This window comes from Natator depressus, chromosome 1, assembly GCF_965152275.1.
Source record: "Natator depressus isolate rNatDep1 chromosome 1, rNatDep2.hap1, whole genome shotgun sequence".
Classification (NCBI taxonomy): Eukaryota; Metazoa; Chordata; order Testudines; family Cheloniidae; genus Natator; species Natator depressus.
In genome coordinates, this window is record NC_134234.1 from 74,398,104 (window position 1) to 74,410,226 (window position 12,123).

General features: G+C 42.9%; 1 long non-coding RNA gene across 1 annotated transcript in view; it reads right to left on the bottom strand.

The window, feature by feature from the left end:
- Positions 1 to 510: 510 nt before the first annotated feature.
- LOC141982228 (uncharacterized) overlaps positions 511 to 12,123 on the bottom strand; it is a 173,533-nt gene continuing 161,920 nt past the window's right edge. Inside the window, exon 3 of the long non-coding RNA XR_012637990.1 lies at positions 511 to 571. This is a non-coding gene — a long non-coding RNA (uncharacterized LOC141982228). The remainder of the gene's footprint in view (positions 572 to 12,123) is intronic.

The following is a 12,123-nucleotide window of genomic DNA, read 5'->3' on the forward strand; positions in this document are numbered from 1 at the left end:
AGTGGAGAGAACACCTCCTGGAGGAGAATATTTGTTAATTTAGCCTAAGGGTGCTTGATGCATGCCTCCTGGCCTCCATGTTATGGCTGTACTCTTTCAAAAATGCATAGTAGTGCAGATGTCACCTCCACCTGTTTCTCTGAAAGCAAAATCTCAAGTTACTAGTACAAATCATCTGAGAATTAGGACCTCAAATTAAAGCCCACAATACTTTAAAAAGAATGGACCTATGCTTGCCAATGTGTAGTTAAGGGCATAAAGGGAACCTACTTTATGTTCAGCATCAGTTTTAAGAACAGGCTCATACTCCACAGGGGCTTTGATCCATCTGCCAAGCTCCTTTTCAGATTTCCAGGCTCACCTTTTACAACACATGCTTCCTGTGTGTGCAGCTGCTAAATCCAAGCCCACATGCAGTGGGATACTATTTGTTCAATGAATTTTACCCAGGTTACTCTTCTTCTCTGCCTACATGGGTGAGTTAGTGATTGCCTTCTGTTTGTGCTGCACGCGTTGCATGAGATGATCCAAGCCAGAGATTCCAGGACAAAGGAATAGACAGGAACAATAACTGTGAAGGGAAGAAATAGGAAAAAATACAGATTATGCAGACTGGGGCAAGTCAAAGCTTTGTTGATTCTAATCAACTATAGTAGAAAATTATATCTGGAACCTTACGCTAACTCTGATTTTTGAATATTTTAGAATCACTGTGGTGCTTAAAAGGGATCCTCTTTATTCAGTGACATCATTCCCTTCTGTCCCTGCATAGTAGAGAATAAGCTTCTGCAGTACCTGGTCATCAAATACCCCCCACCCGGGACTTTCTGTCTGGGGAGTTGTACCAATTAAAGGCACAGGTCCCAATACCTCTGTGGGGAATTATTTTCACATCTGCATTTCCTCATTATGCTTTCACAGATATGAATTAGTGTAACAGTGAAATGAAAAACCTGGCTCTGGATGTCCTAGAAGTGCACTGAGATATTGATGAATAACTGAGAAGTGTCCTGTCTTTTTAGTGAGCAAAAATATATGCTGCTAAAATTCTACTGCAGCCACTTGTGCTTGTTATAGCGATATGGTCCTGTTGCTGCAGTGAAGGCTGAGGCAATTACAGATACTCGCTTTAAAGCCCTTACTTTCTGGGGGCAGGGTAGGGAATTACCCTTTGAGCTAAAATTTGTCATGCTGGTTCTCAGTCTTTAAGTTTTGTAAATTTCCTTCAGCCATTTTAGAGTTAGCTTGTAGAGGGAGGAAAAATGCTGCAACTCAAGATGTTTTCGTTAACTGCCTTTTTTTAAACAATGTATTTTGCAATCAGAATTCAGGTCAATAACAGGTTGCTTCTAACACTAACTGTGTTTCAGAAATGGTGCATATTTTATCTTGCGAACTATGTAAAGCTAAACTGTACTACAAACAGCGAAGATTATATTATAGGGATCAGTCAGGCATCAGCAAAAGGATGGACTAAATGACTTAAGAGGTTAGGAATGTCTCTTTTTATAACTCCTGTGAGCCAGATTAGTTGCTACTTTGCATCTTGTGCAGCAATTTACACTTGTCTTCAATTAGTTAATAAGCTCTGTTTTTACATGTGTGTGTGTGTGCGTGTGCGCGCGCGCATGCGTGCTTGGGTGCTAATGCAGTAGACAAGATAAGCAATAATATGCCTGTGCAAAGGGAGTGTGAAATGCCACCATTCTAATATGGTAGCCCACTTTTCTGGGAGATATTACTAGGCCAGGGAAAATCCAATGAGGGCGGAAAACGTCAAGACTTCAGCATCTGTTAGAAACATGGGGCCTAAGCTGTCTGGTGTACTGTAGAGAGAAGTAAAACAATGGAAATCCTGTGGAAAGGAGTCAGAATAGAAATGCAGCTAGGCAACCTAGCCCCAATTACTGCACAGGACAGGAAGAATGCACATTCTATGCACACTGATCATCCAAGGCCTCTTGTACTTGGTGGTGTACAAACACAGGTGGAGACATGGACTCTACTCTGAAAGGCTTGGAGTCTAAGATTCAGGTCAGGATTGAGGGTCCAGCTTCACTACGGATCCACTAAATGCAGGTATGTTCACAGGGAATGGAATGAATCAGCCCAGGCAGGTTTGCTTGGAGTTTCAAGTCTGATAAATAGTTCGATGTGGGGAATCCCTGAGCACCTGAAGGTGTAGTTGGGGGGGGGGCACCTGTTAGGGTGCAGCTGGAGGGGGCACTGTAGTTTGCAGAGTGCAGTTGTGAGAACAGCCTGGGATGACTACTACAAAAAAACTTGAAGACCATAGCTGAGGAACAAACTGAGCATAGACTCAAATAAAGTAAAAATCTTAAATGACAAACTGTCAGACTTTCTATAGACAGAAATTTCATGCTTGAACAACGGTATAGCAGTAGGAATATAGTACTGGCAACCTTACCACGATAGGGACAGTGATTTTGAAATGCTCAGGGAGATCACAGAGGCAGAAAAGCAACAATAATGGGGGATTTCAACTATCCTCATACTGACTGGGTACATCACCTCAAGACAGGATGCAGATATAAAATTCCTGGACACTCCACAAATGACTGCTTCTTGGAGCAGCTTGTCCTGGAATCCACAAGAGGGGGGGTAATTCTAGGTTAAGCCCTAAGTAGAATAGAGGATTTGGTCCAAGAGGTGAATATGATGAAAAAATTGGTAATGGCAACATAAAGTAATTAAAGTCTATATCTTTGAAGGGGTAAAATGTCAAAGAAACAAATCATACTAGCTTTAACTTCAAAAGGGGGAACTACATAAAAAGTGAGGAAGCTATTTATATGGAAATTAAAAGGATCACAAAGGGGAAATGCTTGCAAACTGCACTGAGACTATTTTAAGCCTCTATAAAATATAAGCACAAACAAAATGTATACCCCAAATTAAAAAGGAAAAAAATACCACCATGACTAAACAGCAGAGTAAAAAGGCATCCTTTAAAAACTGGAAGTCAGATCATAGTGAGGAAAATAGAAAGGAGCATAAACTCTTGCAAGTCAAGTGTAAAAATATAATAAGGCAGGACTAAGAAGAATTTGAAGATCAATTAGCTAAGAAAAAAAAGTCATTAGAAAAACAAAAACAAAGTACAACAGAAGCAAGAAGCCTACTAATGAATCAGAAACACTCAAGGATGACAAGGCCATTGCGGAGAAGCTAAATGAATTCTTTGCATCAGCCTTCCCTGCAAAGGATATGGGGGAGATCCCCACCCGCAAGTCATTCTTTTTAGATGACAAATATGAGTAGCTATCCCAGATAGAGGAGGTTCCAGATCAAGTTGATAAATTAAGCAGTAAAGTCACCAAGACCAGATAATATTCACGCAACAGTTCTGAAAGAACTCAAACATGTACCTGCGGAACTACTAACTGTAGATAATATAGGTAAACTAATGCTTAAGTCTGCCTCTGTACCAAATGACTGGAGAGTAGCTAATGTAACACCCATGGACAGTGGGTGGAGCCCCACTTCAGGGAAGCTAGCTGCCAGCTCTGCCCCTTCCACCCATACCCCACCCCCCAGTCTGGAGCCCTGAGCCCCCCTCACTGCCCTCTCAGCCAGAGAAGCCCTGAGCTAGCCAGAGGCCCAAGCACCCCTCCACCTGCCAAAAGGAGCCCCAACCCAGCCCCCGACATTTGCCTGGAGGAGCTGCAAGCCAGCCACCGCATCTCCCCTGCCCAGACCCCAAGCTGCCCGGGAAAAGCCAGCGTATCTTCCCAAAGTAGGGTTGCCAATCCTGCAGGATTGGCCTGGAATCTCCAGGAATTAAAGAATAATCTTTAATTAAAGATTATGTTATGCGAAGAAACTGAGGAATACGTCCAAGCAAAATTGGCAACCCTATTCCAAAGAACAACCACCTTTTGATATGCCCCAGGTATGTTCTGGGGCAGCTGAGGAAGCAGTATCTGCTACTTCGCTTCCTGGGTTCATCAGTAATCTCCCTGGAGTCTAGAGCTCTCCTGGGCCTTTTATACCCACTGCCCAGGGTAATACCTATTTTTTAAAAAAGGCTCCAGAGGTGATCCTGGCAATTACAGGCAAGAAAGCCTGATTTCCAGTACCAGGCAAATTAGTTGAAGCTATAGAAAAGAACACAATTATCAGACACAAAACACACTATGCTGTGGAAGAGTCAGCAAGGCTTTTGTAAAGGGAAATCTTGGACTCATTAGAATTCTTTGTTGCAGTCAACAATCATATGGCAAGGATGATCCACTGGATAAAGTGTACTTGGACTTTCAGAAACTCTTTGATGAGGTTCTTCACCAATGGCTCTTATCCCATGAATGATTAGTTTGCTTAAGAGGGAAGGGTCCTCTTATGGATCAGCAACTAGTTAAAAGATAGGGAACAAAGGGTAGGAATAAATGGCCAGTTATCACAGTGGACAGAGGTAAATAGCAGGGTCCCCAAGGATTTGTACTAAGACCTGTGTTGTTGTACATATTCAGAAATGATCTGGAAAAGAGGGGTAAACAGTGAGCAGGCAAAGTTTGCAGACAAAACAAATTGCTCAAGATAGTTTAATACAAAGACTACTGTGAAGAGTTACAAGGGGTTCTCACTAAACTGAGTGACAAAATGGCAGATGAAAATCAATGTTAGTAAGTGCACAGTAATACACATTGGAAAAAATAATCCTATCTATACATACAAAGTGATGGGGTCTAAATTAGCTGTTATCACTCAGAAAGTTCTTGGAGTCACTGGATTATTCCCTGAAAACAGCCATTTAATGTATAGTGACAGTTAAAAAAAAAGAGCTAACAATGTTAGGAACCATTAGGAAAAAGGACAGATAATATGACAGTAAATGTCATAGTGCTGCATGCAGTTCTGGTCACCTCATCACAAAAAAGATAATATAATTGGAAAGGTGCAGAGAAGGACAATGAAAGTGATTATGGGTATGGAACTGCTTCCATATGAGGAAAGATTTAAGACTGACTGTTCAGGTTATAAAAAAAAGAAAAAAGAGATGACTAAGAGGTGTAGGTGTTTGCCTCTGTCTGAGGAGTTGGAGCAAATGCGGTTGTATCATAGAGCTTGGCTGTAGACAATGGATCGTGTGGTATGGTCTGCATGAAAGCTGGAGGCATGTAGGTAGGAATAGCAGTCAGTATTCCTACCCACATGCCTCCAGCTTTAATAATTCCGGTATAGGGTGGTGTTTATATGACCATCACTTATTAGCACCGTAGTGTCTAGGAAGTGGATCTTTTGTGTGGACTAGTCCAGGCTGAGGTTGATGGTGGGATGGAAATTATTGAAATCATGGTGGACTTCCTCAAGGGCTTCTTTTCCAGATGATGAAGATGTCATTAATGTAGCGCAAGTAGAGTAGGGGCATTAGGGGACGAGAGCTGAGGAAGCGTTGTTCTAAGTCAGCCATAAAAATGTTGGCATACTGTGGGGCCATGCAGGTACCCAAAGCAGTGCTGCTGATTTGAAGGTATACATTGTCCCCAAATGTGAAATAGTTATGGGTGAGGATACAACCGCATTTGCTCTAAGCCTTCAGACAGAGACAAACACCTACAAGATCTCTATCAAGCATTCTTACAACTACAATACCCACCTGCTGAAGTGAAGAAACAGATTGACAGAGCCAGAAGAGTACCCAGAAGTCACCTACTATAGGACAGGCCCAACAAAGAAAATAACAGAACGCCACTAGCCGTCACCTTCAGCCCCCAACTGAAACCTCTCCAACGCATCATCAAGGATCTACAACCTATCCTGAAGGACGACCCATCACTCTCATAGAACATGGGAGACAGGCCAGTCCTTGCTTACAGACAGCCCCCCCAACCTGAAGCAAATACTCAGCAGCAACCACACACCACACAACAGAACCACTAACCCAGGACCTATCCTTGCAACAAAGCCCATTGCCAACTGTGTCCACATATCTATTCAGGGGACACCATCATAGGGCCTAATCACATCAGCCACACTATCAGAGGCTTGTTCACCTTCACATCTACCAATGTGATATATGCCATCATGTGCCAGCAATGCCCCTCTTCCATGTACATTGGTCAAACTGGACAGTCTCTACGTAAAAGAATAAATGGACACAAATCAGATGTCAAGAATTATAACATTCAAAAACCAGTCACAGAACACTTCAATCTCTTTGGTCACTCGATTACAGACCTAAAAGTTGCAATTCTTCAACAAAAAAACTTCAAAAACAGACTCCAACGAGAGACTGCTGAATTAGAATTAATTTGCAAACTGGATACAATAAACTTAAGGAAGTATTTCCTTACATAATGTATAGATCAGCGTTCATGTTGTACTCCCTACCAGTATCCAGCCTGAGATGGCAAGCTAATGATACAACCAGCGGGCAAAATTCAGTGATGAATCCTAGTCATGTGCCACCTGAGGCACATTGCGTATATGTTAAGATGATGACATTATGCATAGTCGACCTTTGGAGTTAGTTGCCATGGGATGCTGTGAAGGCCAAAAGTATAAATAGGTTAAAAAAAGAATTAGGTAAGTTCATGAAGGATCAATGGTTATAAGCCAAGATAGTCAAGGACACAATCCCATGAATCAGGTGCCAGAAGTTGGGACTGGATGACAGCAGATAGATCACTAAAAATTGTCGTGTTCATTCCCTCTGAAGCATCTGGCACTATCCCCTGTCAGAGTCAGGGCACTGTGCTAGATGAATCATTGGTCTGATGCAGAATGGCCATTCTCGTGTAGTGCTTAGTTCAACTAGGTTTGGTGAACAGTTTTCACAGCTCGTCAGGCAGCTTTGGCAGTCCAACCCTTGATCTTTTCACATGTCCACCTATGCCATACTATACAGGGCTGATATGATGGAGAATATATTTCCCAAAAGTCATGTAAGCTTTGGTGTATGTGTAAAAGGGAGTGCATTTGGTTTGAAACATGTCAGAGACTCCCCTTGGGATAACAAGTCTGGTACAAATCAATTTCTTTGTTAAACGGACAAACTCATAAAAGCTTTCAGCGTCCAGCAGTCATAACTGGACACTGCAAGACGGAGGTTCCTAGGGTTGTGTCTGGGACCGGAGATATTGGCTAATGTCATTTGGTTACACAATCCAAGCAGCGGCTGGCCAAAAGTGCTCCCTCATGTAGCTGGGAGTAGCTTACATGCTAGAGGCTGTGTGTGAACAATCCGGGAGTGGGCGGATCTCACAGCAGAGCAGGGAAAGGCTGGCTCCCAGCGTCGAAGATTGGCGTGACCTATCTAGACCAGGGATCTGCTAACACCAAGGGAATGTCACACCATCCCCCAGCATTTAAAAATAATGAGTCAGGCCCCAAAAAACAATTAGTTGGGCTTAAAAATCATGAGGTTAAAAAAATTATATTATATTTGCCTTTTAGTTCTCAAACTACATGTTTGAGCTTTTCTCTGCAATGATGAGGACTAGAAATGTACTTTTATGAGAAGCTCATTTTTTTGTTTAAAATAAAAACCATGACTTCAGGAAGGGAGGCTTCAAGAAAAAAAAAAGAAGACAATATTGCATGATTAGTGATAAAAATCACAAGAGTTGGCAACACTGGAGCACTACAGTAGCATTTCAAAGCTACGGACACCAGAGTTATAGACTGACTAGTCAGCTGGACACCATGTGAAACTGGAACCATCCAATCAGGCAGCAGAGAAGTAAAAAAACAAACAAACAGCAACTACTGTACTGTGCCTTTATTACATCTTAAAGGTAGGCACCTCTGAGCAGCCTGTTCCCACCTCTAAGCTGTAAGTGGTTGCCCCACACAAGGAGTTGAAGATGCTGAGATTCGCAGGTAAAGCTGTGAGCAACTGCTGCCAGCCCCAGGTAGCCAGAGCAGGAGCAGCACTGGAGTCTTCCCTACTTTCCTGCAAGCTGTGGGTGCTGTTTTCACCCACATCCCTCCTTTGGCTGCAGGGGGGGCTGTTTTCACACACACCGGGAGGGGGGCACACTGTTTTCACTACCACACCTTTTACCCACCCTGGTTGGGAAGGGGACAAGTTTGCCTAATCAGAAGCTGCCTCTGGAACCTGGCCTGGAGTGTTAACTGCTGAAGCTGAAGCTGTGTTTTGTTCAGTGTTACAAACATTTCAGAGTTATGGACAACCGCCATTCCGAAGGTGTCCAAACTTCGTTATACAGTAGAACCTCAGTATTATGAAGTCTCACAGCAAGTTAGCAGTAGAGCCAAATTCCAGGTGCTCTAGCCCCTGCTCCTTATTAAGGCCTCCCAAAGTCCACACGTCATGACATTGAACTCCACAATTTTAAATCCATATGGTGTAGAAATGTTGACTTTTTCCATTCAAAAAATTTTTTTCATCTTTTTCAAAACCCAAAACTTTCCCAAAATTTAAGTGTTTCCAAAACAAATAAACAAACAAACAAAAACAAACAAAAAAAACCACCAAAAAGCAAAACACCCACACACTCAATTCTCTCAACTACAAATTAGAAAAAAAAATAAAAATTGTAAGTTTTGTTTCTCCTTCACCCCCCCTTCACCCCCTTTATTCTTCTTTGACACTAACTGCAAAAGAATTTTAGTCTAAGGGTTTTATTTCACTTTTGCATTTTTTTCCTTCTGATTTTGTTGCTACATTTTCAAGAATTACTCAACTTTGGAAAAAAAATACAGAACAAAATAAAAAATGAAAGTAACTGGCAAATTTGAGTACATTTTTTGAAAAACTAAATTAGCAAAAGGAAAAAAGGAAAAGTGAATCTGACATGATTAATTTTATTGCACTCCGTGGTAAAAAATGGAAAAATGGGGCACAAAGGAGAAAATACTTTGAAATTTTACAAATTTGAAGATTATTTGAAACAATGAAAATTCAAGGTCTTGAATTCTATGAAATAGAAAACTTGGAAATTAAAATAAAGATAATGAAATCATTTCTGCATATTTTGACCAGCTCTCAGAGAGCTGTAACAGGATCCTCAGTGTTCATCTGAGACTGTGGGATTACTGTGCCCCCTAAACTCACTAATCTGGGTTATCACCAGTAAGGCATTGTGAGTCAAGCAGCAGACCCTTCCAAGTGCTATTATCACTCAGTACAAGTGTATGTGGAGCCCTCACACCCAGCCAGATTGCATGAATGTTCCCAGAGCCACTCATGAATCACAGAGAACGGCACCAGCCAAATCCCCCAGCTCTGTACCACTGGTATATACCATCTTGCACTGCTCAGGACCCTTTCTTGAGCAGTGCACATTTATTAACTGGTTCACCCAGTTCATCAATGGAAAGTGGACATACACCAGCCTTTGTAACCTGAGCAGATTTACCAAGCACTTCAGTCAAACTCACTGGTAAGGATAAACATTGGAATAATGTTATTGATTACAAAAGATGGATTTTAAGGTGATTGGCAGAAGTCAGAGTAGCTACCAAAGAAAAATAAAAAATAAGCATGCAGTCTAAGTTCTCAGGTTTATTATACTAGGCAATATCTGGACTTAGCAGCTTTCCTCACCCCACTGCATACTGCAGGTTGGTTACAGTCTATCATACACTGGCTCTCCTTCTTACCCTGGGGACCAGTCTCCTCAGCTCCAGAGTTCTCTTCCCCACCATGCTGAAGGCAACGAGAAGGGAAGGACAAACCATATGGCCTCTGTCCCCTATTTTGTATCCTTAGTCCATGTGTTTCAAGAACACAAGTCCAGGCATGATGGTGATTTAGCAATGCCCAAAGCAAGGTTGAGCAATTCCCATGCTGTGGACTTACGCAAGTGAGTCATTGCATGTAACTCCCTTGCTGACCTATGGCTGTTCGACATGTGCCCGGGCATTAGTTGCCTCCCTTGTTGTCATCTTTGGGGACCTAATATCTGGGTGAGTCCCAAACTCACAGCATATTTTAGTGACAACTGTACAGCATAATTTCATATGTACTAATGATATACATATTTAGATAGAACAATGGCTTTCAGCAGATCATAGCCCTTCCTATTAAAGATCACAACTATATGCAAATGATGAATATGGGTATTACAGGGTGCTCCCCCAAGGTATAGTGTCACAAGAGCCCTGCACTTTAAAACAGAATCCAAACCAACTACAATCAGGCAGACTAATGGAGTCTGAGACAACATCACTTAGTTCCTGGAGGGAGAGTAGATTACTTGTTGTTCTCAAGCTACTTCTATTCAGCTGATGCGACAGCAGGACTCCAGAGTCAAGTCCAGTACTTGTTGATACAAGATCTAGTGGAAGGAAAAAGGACAGACTGGTTTCCTTCCAGAGGCCTCTCCAACTCTGGATTTCATTTTATCAAGGTTGTCTAGGGTTTCTTACAGACTCTCCAGGTGCTTATGAATCAAGTCTGTATTTTAGCTAAATTATTTCTAAGCTTTAAAAAACTGAATTCCATCTGGACTTGAGGTCAAGGCATGCAACTAAAGGGAAAATTCAATAGAAATGTAACACCATGGAGTTTAATAAAGGGCCTTTCCTAGGAAGAGACATGGATTTAAGCATTTCTGTGAATTTCATCACCTCAAGAGCCCAAATAAGTTATCAGAAATGTGTTAGTAAAATAATAAATACAAATGCATGAAACTGGAATGGAGCTAAACAGATGCATCTTATCAGCAGCCCACACATGTACATTCCCCCGGAGGCTTTTTACTTTACCTGAAGCTAATGTTTGTCTATTCGTGACTAGAGAGTCTATTTCCTATTCTAGTGAATCTACTACTTGTCTCAGTGTGTCTCTGCAGTGGAATAAGCAGCATGCATACCTCTATCTGGGGGAATTATTCACAGCACATGTTTGTCACAGATTGGTAAGGATCTCAGCAGGCTGGTTTTTTACTCTATCAATCAGTTGACATAGAGCAGATGTCTTTTTGTTTGCTTTAAATCACATACTGAAATCAGAGTACTGCATATGAACACAAATAAAAAGCACTACCTGGAAGCTTCTGGAATGTTGCTACAATCATTTATGGAGACATTTTATTTAAAGAAGTACTGAGGTTAATTAAAACATAGTTTCACTGTCACCAGGGAGGGCCACCACTTCCCCCCCCACCACCACCACCACGAGTCTCCAAGCATGCACTGCCACACCCAGTGCTACTCAAGGAGTTTATTCTTTTATAACAAAGGTAAACAAACAGAAGGCAATCCTAAACCAATACCTGGTCCTAGGCTTCAGCCTCCCAGGGGTCTCTGGCTTTCCAGCTCCTGGCAGCTTCCTTGTCTCCTCCTGCACGTTTGCTCCCCTTTTGGAGCCACAGCTGCAGGGTTGCTTCCTTAAGCCCTGTCCCCCCTTGCTCCAGGGACCCACCACAAGAGATAGCACCACTCCACTGTGGCCTTTGCTGACCAGGGCTCAGTGTATCTGTGTCTGTCCTTCCTTCCTCAGCTGCCTACTAGCAACCCTTTATAGGCCCAGGGGTAGCCCAGCCCTATTTAATTGGCTGGATTAGCATCACCTACTCCAGTCCAGGGGATCTGGGCTCAGTCTATCCACAGAGACCAGTTACCTTTTGACCCATTGTCTAGAGCAGTGGTTCCCAAACTTGTTCTGCCGCTTGTGCAGGGAAAGCCCCTGGCGGGCCGGGCTGGTTTGTTTACTTGCTGTGTCCACAGGTTCGGCCGATCGCGGCTCCCAGTGGCCGCGGTTCGCTGCTCCAGGCCAATGGGAGCTGCTGGACCCGGCACGGGCCAAGGGACATACTGGCTACCGCTTCCAGCAGCTCCCATTGGCCTGGAGCAGCGAACCAGGGCCACTGAGAGCCGCAATCGGCCAAACCTGCGGACGCGGCAGGTAAACAAACTGGCCCGGCCTGCCAGGGGCTTTCCCTGCACAAGCAGCAGAACAAGTTTGGGAACCGCTGATCTAGGGTCATTCTCAAGTAATCATATCACCAAAATCCAATCCCTGGCATAAATAGGTGCTGACTGCTGGAGTGTCATAACCCTACAAAACTCAGCTGGTTGAATACTTTCTGGGAGCCATACACAACGGGGGCATAATTTAGTGCAGTCCTGAACTAGCTGTAGGATCGTGGAGCTGCAAATGGTCTCCCTCCTCTGGTTCATCTGAGTGCAGAA